Source organism: Zalophus californianus, chromosome 12 (assembly GCF_009762305.2).
Source record: "Zalophus californianus isolate mZalCal1 chromosome 12, mZalCal1.pri.v2, whole genome shotgun sequence".
NCBI lineage: Eukaryota > Metazoa > Chordata > Mammalia > Carnivora > Otariidae > Zalophus > Zalophus californianus.
The window spans coordinates 32,938,332-32,953,238 of NC_045606.1; the positions used below are offsets into that span (position 1 = coordinate 32,938,332).

General features: G+C 37.2%; 1 pseudogene; it reads right to left on the minus strand.

Annotated features, from left to right (window-relative positions):
* Positions 1-4,004: 4,004 nt before the first annotated feature.
* On the minus strand, positions 4,005-9,430 carry LOC113911109 (annotated as a pseudogene).
* Positions 9,431-14,907: the final 5,477 nt, after the last annotated feature.

The window sequence follows — 14,907 nt, forward strand, 5'->3', positions numbered from 1 at the left end:
TGACTTGACCAAGATCACACAGCTCCAAGTGGAGAGCTAGAATTCAGACCAAGGCCAACTCTTCCAGAGGCTGAATCCTTTAATTGCTATGCTATACTGATCTTTTTCTTATACTTTTCTAAAATGCTCAGTAATGCAGGGACAGATTAGTGTGCAGAATTTTACCAGCATGTCCACACAGATGCTCTTCAGGAACAAACAACAACAAAAAAAACAAAAACCTAAAGGCATACTTCAAAATAAATGAAAATTATGATCAATTTTCAGTAAGGATTTTGAAAAGCCCATATCTCTAACAAAAGTTATTCTTTAACTAACTTGAACTTTTCCCTTAGATTTTTGATTATCTATATTAAGCTACATAAAAATCAAGACTCTAAAATAAAAGGGAGTATAGAAAGAAAATAATATCTAATTGTAACCAGTGTAAAAGAAGGAAAGTCTTACAGAAAGGCATTTTGTGAAGTACTCTTCTCAGATTCCTTTAAATGAACCCATTTATTGGGAAGACGGCATCTAGTTGAGTCAAATGAAGTTTCCAATACCACAGAATTATAATGGTATAGGAAAAAGTTTAAATTGCAGTAAGAGTAGTTTAGCTTAGATCGCAAAGAAATCATTGAAAAGATAATCCTCTACACTGAAAACTTTTGAAAGGAAGACTTTGGAAGGAAGATCATTTTGGTGTTACGTACATTTCTCACTAGCAAGATCTCCTTTCTGACTCACTATGTAATTTGTTCTAATCTAACTTGAACCTAGTTCTTTCAATGCTTTCAACATTAACCAAGGCACTGAGATTACATTAAACTAAGATGCATTATTTCATAACACAGATATTATTACCTAATGCCTCATTTTTCTTTAGCTCTAGGTTCTTTCCTGAAACAAATCTGAAATACAGAATTGTCTTCAGCATAAATACAGAGTTTTTAGAAGACTCAGTACACCTTTTAAAGAAAAAATAACTGTACTTTCCATATAACCATACTTCTATAGAAATGTACTTTTCTATATAACTCAAAAGTGGCAGAAAATATTTTATTCAGATTTAAACACAAACAAAACCCTCCACTGAAACCAAAAAAATGTCAAGCAAATATTATTTTCCATGGAATTTTCTTAAAAAAAAAAACACAATAGTTTCAATATTGCTTGAAACTCAACCCCCATTGAGACTTGAGTAAGAGTGGAAGGAAAGCAAGTGCCAATGAGTGTAAGGAATCCAAAAGTAATGATAAAGAATAAAAAAAGAAAGAGCAAAAAAGCAAAGAATATTCCCATTTTATTAGTGAATTCTATTCATGAGTATCTATTCTGTTCTTTTAACTGGTCTAGCTATATATCATCTAGGAATGTACAAAAAACCCAAGGAAATGCTTATGAAACATAAAACAATTGCTGACTACAGAGTTTGTTAGTGGTTTTGTAACCAATCCGAGATTCAAGTACCAAGAGAGCTATCTTGTAAAGAGAATTATTCAGCAATCATTTTCAGGATGTAGAGAACAGAAGAGGAGCTAGACAATAAAAGCACCTGGGAAGGCAAGGGGACTAGAACTCACATTTATTAAGTCTAACATGGCAAGCACTGTGCTTCATGTTTTAGTCATAGGACTTAGTTTCCCTTAATAGTGGTATTTCAATGGATTGGAAGTCATGATATGTTCAAAAGTAGACAAAAATAGAAAGTCATCAGCTTGGGATGCCTGGGTCACACTAAAAAAATTTAGTTTCTGAAGAGTTCTAAAAGGTATTAGAAGATATATATGCTTAAACGCTATTGAAAGGCAAAGTAGAATCAGTAATATTAAATATCAAACCACTGCTTTGGAAGAGAGACTTTAAGAATCACCCAGAAAACAGTCTAAGGAAAAAATGAGAGACACTGAGAACAGAAAGCAGAAATCCAACATTTGGGAATAAGATTTCCTGCAGGAGAAAACAGAACAGATGGGATGGAATAACCAGAGGTGTACTAAAAGAACATATTTATGATCAAATCTACAGCTAAAAAGTATTCACTCCACACCTAATGAAATTAGTCGTTTTTGAGAGCAAGTTAAAAAAAGCCTCCAAGCATCTGGGTGGAGGAGGGGAGATTCACCTACAAAGAAAAGCAATTTGATCATGTAGGTTTTTCTCCTTGACTACATTAAATGCTATTTATTGTCTACTAACATCTGTTAATATTAAAAGGAAAGGACTCTGATTCATGAAACCTACAGTCTAATAGATTGCTATTCTGGAAAATAAGCAATATAAGAAAATTTCTCAGATAAAAACATGGTGTGAAAAGTACACTGTTTATGTGCCACTGCAGGGGGAGGAAGCTATTTGAAGTCATACACGAGTAAACTAATCCAAGTAAGTAGCCAATAAAAGAGGAATTTGTTAGTGGGCATTAAATATGTTTGAGTGTGTGCATGTGTGTTTAAGCATGCATATACGTGTACGTGTGCATGTATATATAAATATTTGTGAAGAATGATTATGGAAAATATATTACAAAATATAAGTTAGATAGGAGAGTGAAAAAAATTGAAAGTTTGCCAACACTTCATCTCAAAAAGGAAAGCCAAGAGTTATTAAAACTGATACTTTCGAGTAATCCAGAATCCAGAAAGTTTTTTAAATTCTTAAAATTGATCTCTAGCAATTTGGAGGCCTTCCAAGCTACAAAAGGGAAAAATATCAAAGAAACTCTAGCTACAACAGAAAACAAAGAGATAAGGAGTACTAAAGAAAGGTTACAGTAAGAGATAAATTCAAATCTAAGGTGAAAGCTTCAAAAGAAGAATGTTACTTTTATGTATGAAATAGCAAAGCTCAAAGGCTATAACTGTCATCAACTTTTATGCATCAAATGAAGGATAAAACAAAGCAAAAAAAATGGGTTGAAAATAAAAGCTGACATTAACAGAAACACAGTAATGCAGTAAGAGCTCTCTTAACTGACTCTCTAAATTAACAATTTCCATTCCTCTGCAAAACATGCTGACATATCCACAGCATTGCAAACACTAACCACGGATGGGTTGCTCCCACTGCTCATATCCTTCCATTCCCACAAACTGAACTGTACGCTTACCAAGGGTCAGTCATATTTGTTCCCAGACATGCTTACATCTGTAGTACTTGATACTGAACCTGCTACTGCATATTAAATACTATGTATTGAATATATGTAGAAAGTTTATACTTAATTAAAACTTAATGAGTTTGTAAAGGCTCAATCAATGTGACTCTCAACAGTCTTGTCAAATTAAGTGTGGGGACACAAATGTAAATTATTAGATCAAATATTAATTGTAAAAACCTAGACATACTATTCTATGCTCAGATGACTTTCAAAAACGTCTCTGAACTCTCCACTTTAAAAATTCATTTAAAATGACAGAACTTACCTAAGAGGTGTGGTTAAGCCACACAAATAATAGAACTCCAATTTAGGGCCCACATTCTAAGGCTTTGGCCCTGCATCAAGAGATTAACAAGTAAATACAGGTAATGTTTTCAACCAAAAACAAAACCAAAAAAAAGTTTTCAATATGTATACATTATTTCTCTTTATCCCCAGTCCTTTTTTTTTTTTTTTTAATTAAGACCTTTATTAATGGCTGCTTGCCATTTGTTGACTTTTTTGGGAAAAAAAATTCAAATTGTAAACTTTTATTATGAATTAAAAATGAAGTTTTTAAAAATCTCAACTCGACCAGATACCCAAAACAATTTAAAAACTTTTAAAGGTGTATTGAGAAAAACCAGGCTTTTTTAAAAAACACGTTTGTCATTACCAAAAAGAGACGTCTTTAGGCAAAAATAATAAAAACCCCATGCTACATAGATAATGCAGATAGTTCTATTTCTCTGGACAATGGGCAAAAAAGCAAGCACTTAAGGTCTTCAGTACCAACTTTTGTTTATTACTTATTGCTGGAATATCATCTTCATTCCTTCATGCTGGATGATGGTAGTGATGGTAGAGATGACAAACTGGCCATTTACTCAGCCTGGCCCTGCTCAGCCTCAGGAGTGGAGGAATTCTCAGCTGCTGGATCGGCTGCTTTTGTCTCTCTGCCATCTTGTGGTTTAGGGTTTTCTGGGCGTCTGCGTTGGCAACTGAAGTTGTGGCGGTACCGACACGGAGGTGGCTGCTGACCTTGGGTCTCATCTCCTTGATTTTCCTTATCCTCCTCCTTGCAATCCCCTCTAGGCTGTCCTTGCCGAGGAGGACCCCTGCGGAATCATGGTCTCCAACCCCAATACACATTCTGTCTCACTGGTCCATCTTGCTCTCCCGCACCCTGGTTGTCAGCACCTTCCATCCCTTCCCCCTGCACAGGAGGGCCGGAATACTGTGGCGCCGCCCAGAGGGTCTCTGCATGTAGTAAGGTGAGAACTGTCGCCTGCAACAGGGCCGCTGCTCTCGAGGCCAGGCCTTTGGAGCACTTTCTGATCCTTTCTTCTTTTCCCCACTCTCACTATTCTGGGAATTCTGCTGGGAATTGCATAGAGGACGCCTGCGCCGTGACAGTGTCTATAATGGCTCCGGTCCGCTGCATATTTACTGCCTTGCACTGGAACTCCACCAAGGCCTGTCACCACTGCTGCCCCCGCACCCTTTTCTCCTTCAACAACATCAACTCCACCGTTTCTCCATCTCCTACACTGTGAAGGCGCTGCCCGGGGTTGCTGTTCTTTCTGGCAGGCTGGTGTACAAATACACCCTCCTTGGGGTCATTCCTGTTGATGAAGCCATATCCGTTTCTCACATTGAACCATTTTACTGTTCCCAAAACCTTCCTTGCGATGACCTTCTTGTCCCCAACGGCAGGTACCCGGATGTGAGGCCGAGGGAGCTGCAGCTGCGGCCGCTTCCCAGGGTGTGATGGAAACTAGGGAAGTGGGGGCGGAGGGGGAAAGCGGGGAGGGCAGCTTCAGGGCTCACTGGGGTCCGCTCTCCACTCCCCCTCCCGTTCGAACTCTATCCCCAGTCTTTTTTATTTATTTATTTGACAGAGAGAGACAAAGAGAGAGAAGGAACACAAGCAGGGGGGGAGTGGGAGAGGGAGAAGCAGGCTTCCCACTGAGCAGGGAGCCCGATGTGGGACTCGATCCCAGGACCCTGGGATTATGACCCCAGCCGAAGGCAGAGGCTTAATGACTGAGCCACCCAGGCGCCCTCTATCCCCAGTCTTAATAGATCTTTTGGGTTAACTGATTCATTCCAGTCCTGGTCATGTTGGATAATACACTTCCACTGTTGTGACATATTTTATCCTTTCTCATTATCTGACAGATTAAGTAGCAAAAGTAAAATGATGCTAGGTAAGAGAACGACTAATAATAAATTTGGTTTTGAAAATTTATGCTAGAGATAATACTTCTTTTAAAATGTCCCTTGACCATTAAAAAAACTGGCCACATATTAGACCAATTATGAAAATTGGTCTTTTTTTTTAAATTAACAATATTAGTCTACATTCTTTGACTATGGTACAATGATCCTGAAACGAGAGTGTGTCTTACATGTTTGAGGTACAGACGGTGCACTATAACTAAAGCAGAATGGACTCGTAGGCCATTGTAAGGACTTTGGCTCAAACTTTGGAGAGTTTGAATAAAGAAGTGCCATCACTGAATTTTTATAGCTTTGTATTTTATCCTATGAAATTAAAAAACAAATGCTTTGAAAAAAAAAAGAAAAAGAAAAAAATGCTTTGTATGAATTTTAACAAATCATAGTCATGTATCCACCACTCCAGTACATGTAGAAAAGTTATTTTGAAGAAGTAAAGGAGGATGTTGATTTTGAGATGGGAACAAGATGAAGAGTTCAGATTGAGATATGTTAGTTCTGAATCATCTTTAAGACATCCAAAGAAACGCACTGGATTTAGCCAACCTGGAGATCACTGGTGAACACCACAAGCATTCTTAAGAGGTCTAGGTGTGAAATCTGACTTAAGTAGGTTCAGTCCAGAAGAGAAGAATTGGAGTAAATGCACAGAGTCAAATGTTTAGGAGCTTTCCAATAAATCAGAGAAATGAGGGGAGTAACTGGAAAAAAAAAAATAGAGGCAGTTTGTTTTGTTAAGAGAAATCACTAATATGCTCGTGCAAAAGTTCAACAGGAAGAGAACGGATGATGCAAGAATGAGAAAGGAGAATAACCATAAAGTTCTTAAAAGGATAAGGGCATGAGACCTTGAGCACTAAAAGAGGCATGTTCTTTGCTAGGAATTTAGACAGTTCATTCATATAAAGGAGTTAAGGGAGAACACGCAAGCTTTGATATACATTGGTAGAAATACGAGAAGGGTAAACCAAGGCAAACTGTCTTCTGATTGCTTTTATTTTATTATCATTAGCAGAGAATGAGAGTAAGAGAAGATGTGGTAAAGGTTCTAGAGGAAAGAAAAGGTCTGAAAAGTTATCTGAGGCCTGAGGAAGTGAATACACAAGAGAAATATAAATGGTTGTTGGGCATCATTAGGGCCTACTTGAGGGTGTCATAAATTTAAAATGAGACCAATCAGCATGATGGCAAGTTTTTCTCCAGCCATGTTCAAGTTTTCATGCATGGGCATGGGTGCTATAAACAGTCTTATAGCCAGGCAGTATAATAAAACAAGAGAGATACAGGGAGCGGTGGTTTTATAGCAAAGGAATGATTATAATGATGAAACATGGACCTGTAACAGAAGAAAGGGTATAAGGACATATTTTAAGGACATGGAAAAGGTGGGAGATGAGCTAGTTTCAAGTCCCTGAGCGTAAAAGGATTGCTGGAGCTGGACCATTAAAGGGAGCCAGCTGGAGAGAAAAAGTGATGGTCAGAGAAGGAGAAGCTGGAAATAGAAATGATTGAAGAGATATCATTAATAATAAGGACAAAAAAATCTAGGCTGTAAACAGGCGTGAGTGGCAGAAATAAGGCCATTATCACTGAAGGATATGAGGCCAGAGATACTGGAGGATCTCGGTGATGCTGGCATCACCAAGAATTAGGACAGTTGTGGTGCTGGAAGAAGAAATTAATACACAGGAGCTGAATTTTTCAGGAAAAGAGAAATGAAATACGTAGATGACTTTTTAAAAAAGCAGAATTAATAAGTGTTAAAATGTATAACAGGAGATTCAAAACTTGGAGTTCCTTTCTTTAGGTAGGAGGGAAGGAAAATAGTCTATATCCACCAATAAGGAGCTAAGGAAAGCCCTACTTTTCTTCATTCTCAGGAACTCTGGAGGGCTTTTTCTCCACGTTTGCTTTGGCAGTTGGGAGGGAGAGCAGCCAACCCAGGGAAGCCATTTCAGTGTCAAGTCAGAGACATAGCAGGGTTGGGTAGAGAAAGAGCCTGAGTGGACATCTCCAGTTTGGCTGTAAGGTCATGGAAGGAATCCAGAAATTCTCACATGCCCTAACGAGAGTCGTGGAAATTAATGGATGAGATGTCTGGTAATTGATGGGATGACTAGCAGGGGTTAACACTTTACTAGCAGAGCATATAGGCTAGTAAGCAAAAGAGAATCACAGCCAGACCTCTGCGGCAGCCACTCTACTTAGAAGAACGGAAGTTGGGTCAAGATGGCAGATAGGACCATAAGTTCTGTCCAGGCCAAGAAAGGGAGAGATCCCATGTTCTTCAGGCTCGAACTCCAGCAGAGGATGCCGACACATCTAGCTACGACAGGCTGATAAGAACTGTTACGGAACCCAGCAAAGATCCAGAGAGCAACACAAGAGCGCACACACACACAACTTCAGCCCTCTCTCTGAAGCCAAGGGGGACCAGGAGCTCCTTTTCACATGCAGACTCCATCTTGGGGAGAAATTAAAAAAAGCAGAATTCTGAAAAACTGAACATAAACCTGAAGAGGACAGTTTTAACCCAGCCAAGTAGCTTGTGACAAAGATCAGATCACTTGTAAGAAATGAACAAGTTGTTTCTTTAGACATCAGAAGGCAGAGCATACACTGAGTGCTTAAACAAAAAAGGAAAATATCTTTATAGAGAGTTATAGATTCCTTTATAGACAGGTGAGTCCAGATTAGCCTTACCCCAGCTATGTTATCAGTCTCGAATCTTCAATTAAAAACAGAGTTCCGACATTATGGTCTGTTTTGAAGAAGATCCAGGTCATTGGCACAAAACAGATGAAACCACACTGCAGGAATGACCATCAAACAGGAGATGCTCATGACATAGCTGAGAAAAATCAGAGGATCAAACAGCCGAACATCACAATGCCAGAATTCTAGGTCAGTGGCACCTCTTCCTTCTGGGAATTGGATCCTGTCTGGGCCAAGAGTCCAGGCTTGTGCAGGTTCAGGGGCAAAATATGTGCTGGGTCCAGGAGTGGAGACAGAGCAAGTACACTGTCCTCTGCCAGTAAATCCAACAAGCCCGGGGGCCCTGACAGAGCAGGGCTTCATGCACAGTTTGAGGAAAGAACGAAGAGATAAGCCTTTCCTCACCAACTGGTCTCTTAATACTTCAGAATTTAAGATGCTAATGTAGCAAAGAAAACCATATTTATACATGAAAAGAAGACACAGAGCCTTAAAAAAAAAAAAAACCCTCAAATCTTTGTCAGACTTCTGTAGAAAAAAAGTCACAAAGAACAATCTCGATTAAACCCTGTTGAAGTAAATGTTCTTATCCAGTTTTCTACTGTCAGCATTAATATGACCAGTCATCCTATTAATAATAACTAACATCTATCATTGCTTAGCATTTTCCAGGCACTAGGCTACAATATTTATATATATATTATTATACTTCAATTCTTAAAACAATCCTGAGAAGAAGGTATTGGTTTTATCCTCATCTTATAGCTAGAACGTAGGTTTAGTGAGGTTAGTATATAAGCCACACACTAAGTAAGTTATGAAACAGCAATTTAGAACCAAGAATCTTCATTTTGGAGCCCAAATGCTTTACCAGTGAACAGTAATACCTGCTATATGATTAATATAAGACTTTAAATAAGACTAAGTATATAGAAGGCATTTTGCATATTTTACCTTAGTATGCCTTCAAACAACCCTGAGAGGTAGGGACTAGTATCATCCTTACTGTTTAAGAAAAGAAACTAAGGTTAGACACTAACGTTTAACTAAGGTTAAACCCATGATAATCTCCAGCATTAGAGAAATGGAGAATCAAGTTTGGGTAGAGAATTTAAACTGCTCATAGTAGACACTCTCTCATGTTTTATGAGGGATTTTTATGCATAATTTTAAGGAAAACCAAATAACTTATATGTGAATCCATTTAAGAGAAAAAAAAAGAGTCCTTCAATTAGTCAGGTTTGGAAGGTGCATGTCACTGACCCTCTCTCTTCAAATTAGTATGTTGTATTTACATTACATATTGGTGGAGGCATACCTCACTATAAATCCATCTTCCTCCCAAGCTGCCATTGCTCAACTAGACTAGTCTTTGTTGAAAGACAATACCCAGAGAGAAAAGCACCCAATTCTTCAGTTACCAAGTGACTCAGAGAAAGTTTCAAAGACAAGTAAGATGTTATCTTTAGGTAGGGACCAAACACCTTGATTGCTCAGGAGTAGCCCAGTGTACCCCTGCTATCCCAATGGCCTGTCCTGTTTAACATCTCTCCAAGACAAATGCATCACCACTTGGTAGTATCTATCGTATGATCACCCCAATCATAAGTGAGAGAAGATCAAGTTTTTCCCTTTTGGGAACCCCCAATTTAGGAAAGTTGGCAGTCATACAGTATCCATCCCTGGGACCGAGGCAGCCTTGCCGCAGAGGTCCAGGCTGGGATAAGGAGAAGGTGTAGGAGAAGACACGGTAGGGGCAGCGGCATTAGAGGATCAAGTTCTTACTACCGAGGCTCTGCTATACAACCCATACTCCAACTCTGTTCTTATGTGTTTTCTCCATTCCTAAGTTCAGTTTTAAAATTGGTTCTCAAGAAAAAACAGAACTATATAGGTGAATATTCATTCACTTTGCTGGAAAAATTTTTAGCTTTCACTCCTTTAAATGTGAGGAATATATATATTCATAATTTAATACAGGAAGATTGATACTATAACTACTGAGAAATATACAAAATCTACGGTAATATGTTCTCAAAATACTTTGTTTTCCTCTGTTTAATATTTAAGGAATAATAAATAATACATTTAGAATAGACTTTCAACTTTCTAAAACAGTTTTTATTTTCATCATTTGTTCCCTATAACATCTGGTAGAAAATAGGAAAGATAAAATCTCATATTACTGATGTATTTTTAAAATTGCATCTGTGCCTTGGTCTCAATAATACATATCTCAAACCAGAAATATTCCCTTTAAATAAAAACATCACAAGTTTGAACAAAATGGTGGTGGTCCTGTGTCATATTTTTTGAATCTCCCACTCCCTTTTAAAAAACCAACAGAAATGAAAGTTACTGTTAAATTGGTTCAGGGTTTCTTTTGGGGGTGATTAAAATGTTCTAAAATTGTGCAAAAGTTGCACAACTCTGTTCACATACCAAAAATCACTACATTGTGCATTTTAAATGGATGAATTACAGGATATATGAATTAGATCTCAACAGAGCTGTTATTTTTAAAAGGCTAACTAGGTTATTATGGTGAGTTAAAGGAGGACACAGTTCTTAGGCATTCCTGCCATCAAGAGACAGATCCATTTGCCTTGCCCTTGAGTCTGTGAATGCTTTGAATAACAGTAGGCAAAAAAGACACTATGCCATTTCCAGGCCTAGCTTTTAAGAGATCTGGATGCTTTCATCTTGATCTCCTGGAGACTTCAGCTGCTATGCAAGAACTTCAAATATCTTGAGGCCACTCTAGTCTGAGGAAGCCTATTGAGCCATGTGGAGAGAGAAAGAGGCTTGGCAAGCCCCCCACCCCGCCCCGCCGTTCCAACTCTCAACCATTCCAGTCATCTCACCTGGAGTTGCAACAACGTGAAACAGAAACAAAACACCCATACTGTGCCACACCTCAATCCATGACCCAGAAATATCAATAAATTGTTGTTCTAAGGCAATATACTTTGGACATATGTTAGGCAGCAATAAACAGAAGAGATTGCAAAACAAGATGATAAATTATCCCATAAATCCCAGTAAAAGAGCAAGTATATTTAAAACACTGACAGCAGCAAGACCCTAAAGAAAACAGCAGCTACGCTAGAACAAGCAAAAGGGAATACAAAGGGAATTTGGTGGGCTCTAAAAACCAAGAAAGCCAGGAATTGCCAACACACATTCATTCTCAAAGAGAAGGTCTCCACTCAAAGTAGAGAACTCAAATGGCCACACATGGGATAGTCATAAGCACTGGGAAGCTTCCCAGTTTCCTATTTGTAGATATGTATAAGAGGACTGCACAACTCTGAAGGTGTTGGGGCAGCCTGAACCATCCAGGATGTCAAAATAGTCAAAACCCTGCAATGAACGGAAACTGGTCAGAGTACATTCAGAGCTATTTGTTCGAGGTTAAAAAAAAAAAATATATATTGTGTATAAGAAAGAGACTTATATTCTAACCAAAGAAAAAAGCTGCAAATGTCATCTCAGAAAAATATAGCTATGCGGATAAATATTTTCTAAAGTTTATTACAGTGAAACCAAAGAGGAAACCTAGTTTTGAAGCTGGGAAAGCAATCCTGACCTTCATTTCTGCTAAACAGGCACTTCCTCCTAAAATACAGGAAACTGTCTTTAATATAAACAATGAAAAAAATTGCAGTTAAACCCAATTAAAAATATTGCAAGACCTAAGATGGAATCTAAATTACATACTTATAAAAATGAAATCACATCAGAAAAAAACATGACTAGAGAACAAAAAGTGAGATTCTATTACAAAAAAAAAAATTATAGAAGCTGTCAAATGAAACAAATCTGAATTTTCCATCATAAATGTTGAGGCATTTAAGGATGTTTAAGGAACAGATGTAGATGTACGCAGAGAATTGTAGATTAAACCATAAGGCATACAAAAAGAACCAGATATCATAGAATGAACCTCTGCAGAAATAAAGAGGACAAAATAAGAATGTAATAAAGGAATGAATTTTAAAAATTGGAGAAAGTAATAACTACAGAAGACAAGCAAAAAACATGCAACGAAGATATCGAAGAAATTCTTAAAAGAAAACACAATCAGTGGAACAAAATACTGACAACTATGATGGAAGGAAACTTTCCTGGAATAGAGAGAACAAACTCTAATATTTAAAGAACATTAACAGGAATCAGACATAATTTTTCAAACTGGGATGCCTGGGTAGCTCAATGGGCTAAGCATCCGACTCTTGATTTTAGCTCAGGTCTTGATCTCAAGGTCATGAGTTCAAGCCCCACATTGAGCTCTACATCCAGCGTGGAGCGTACTTAAAAAAAAAATTTTTTTTTTAAGAACTGAAAAACACAACCACCAAAACTAAAAAAAAAAAAAAAAAAACTTGATGGATGGATCCCACAGTAGAATGGAGGGAAAAGAAAAACAACCAGTAAACTGAAATATAGAATAGAAATTATTCAACGTGAACAGAGAGAAAAATACTTTAAAAATAAATAGTTGTGTTTAAGTTTTTAATTTATTCCAAATTAATTTTTGTGAGTGGTGTCAAATAAGGGCCCTATTTTATTATTCTGAATTTATCCAGTTTTCCCAACACATTTATTTATCCTTTTCCCATTAAGTATTCTTGTATCTTTAGTCAAATATTAGTTGGCCATATATGCAAGGACTTATTTCAAGGCTCTTGATTCTGTGCCATTGGTCCATGTGTCTATTTTATGCCAGTATCATACAGATTTGATTACTATAGCTTTGTACAGTTTGAGATCATGAAGCATGGTACCTCTAAGCCTTGTTTTTCTTTGTTGGGACTGATTTGGCTATTCAAAGTGTTTTGCAGTTCTATATAAATATTAGAATTTTTTTTTGCTATTTCTCTGAAAAATGCCTTTGGAATTTTTATAGGGATTGCATTGAATCTATAAGTGGCCTTTGGTAGTATGGACAAATTAACAAAATCTAAGATGGAAACAATATGCATTTTTCAAATCCACAAACAGGAGAGACCTTTCCACTTTGTGTCTTCAATTTCTTGTAGCTTTCAGTGTACAGATTTTTCACTTCGGTCAAGTTTATTCCTAAATATTTCATTGTTTTTAATGCTATCTGTGAACAGGATTGTTTTTCTTTAAAATATTTCATTGTTAGTATACGAGAAACATAATGGATTTCTGTATGTTGAGGTTGAATCCTGCAACTTTATTGAATTTTTGATTAGTTAACAGTTTTTTTGGTGGAATCCTTACAATTTTCTATAGAAGATCATATCTGCAAACAGACAATTTTACTTCCGCCTTTCCAATTCAGATGCATTAAAATTAGTCTTGGAAATGATTTTTTGGATAGGACACCACAGCAAAGGCAATAAAAGTAAAAATTAGTAAGTGGGACTGTATCAAATTAAAAAGTTCTACACAGAAAAAAATTAACAAAGTGAAAAAACAACCATACAGTTGTATCCTTACAACCATACAAAGTCTCCCATACAGATGATGGCAGACTGTATTTACCAGCTATATATCTGATAAATAGCTAATATCCATAATACATAAGGAACTACTACAGCTTAGAAGAAAAACAAGCAAAACACAATCTGATTAATAAATGAGTAGAAGAACTAAACAGATATTTTTTTCCAAAGATGACAATGGCCAACAAGCACAAGAAAAGATTCTCAACATCACTAATCATCAGTTAAATTCAAATTAAAACCAGTGATAGGAGATAGCCATTCTAACAGGGTGAGGTTATATCATAGAAAAGACAAAAGATAAGTATTGGCAAGGATGTGGAGAAAAGGGAACCCTTGTGCACTGTTGGTTGGAATTTAAGTTGATACAATCACTACGGAAACAATATGAAAATTCCTCAAAAACTTAAAAATTGAACTACCATATGATCTAACAATCCCACTTTTGGGTATATAACCAAAGGAAATCTTCAAAGCACCTTCAAGACATATCTGCATGCCCAACCTCACTACAGCATTATTCATAATAGCCAAGTTATTGAAATAACCTAGTATCCAAATATGGATGAATGATTAAAAAGGATGTAGTACAATGTGGTACAATGGTAGGTTATTCAGCCAAAAGAAAGAAGGAAATTCTGCCATTTGCAACAACAAGGATGGAACTTGAGGGCATTATCCTAAGTGAATTAAGTCAGAAAGAGACAATCAAATATTGTATGCTATCACTTATATGTGAAATCTAAGAAAGCAAAGCTAAATTCAGAGAGTAAAATGATGGTTGCCAGAGGCTGGGGCAGGGTGGGTGTGAGGGAAATAGGAGATGCTGGTCAAATACTACAAACTTTCAGTTAAAAGATGACTAAGTTGGTAACTTACACATGGCAATTGTAGTTAAAAGAGTAATCTTAAACATTTTCACCACAAAAATAAAGTGATAATTATATGATGTTATGGAGATGGTAACTGACCTTACTATGGTAATCATTTCACAATATTTAAGTCTATGAAATGAACACATTGTACACCTTAAACTTACATTGTTATATATCAATTATATCTCAAAGCACTTTCTGGGGGAGGAAAGCCTACATTTCCAAGGCCCCCTTGCATTTGGGCACTATCTGCTTGGGGACCAGAGAGATGCATAGGTATATTAACCTAATACACTAATATGAGACTTTAATTCAGAAGTAAGATATGTAGGGACTCACAATGGATACGGGGCATCCATTTCGCTAGTCCAGGGGAAGCAAAGGCTCTGTGGTTTCTCATGTCAGGGACAACCACACTTTCATGAATGGGACAAATCTGCAGTGTAGATCTGGGAGTGGTTCTGGAAGCTTACCCCAGAGC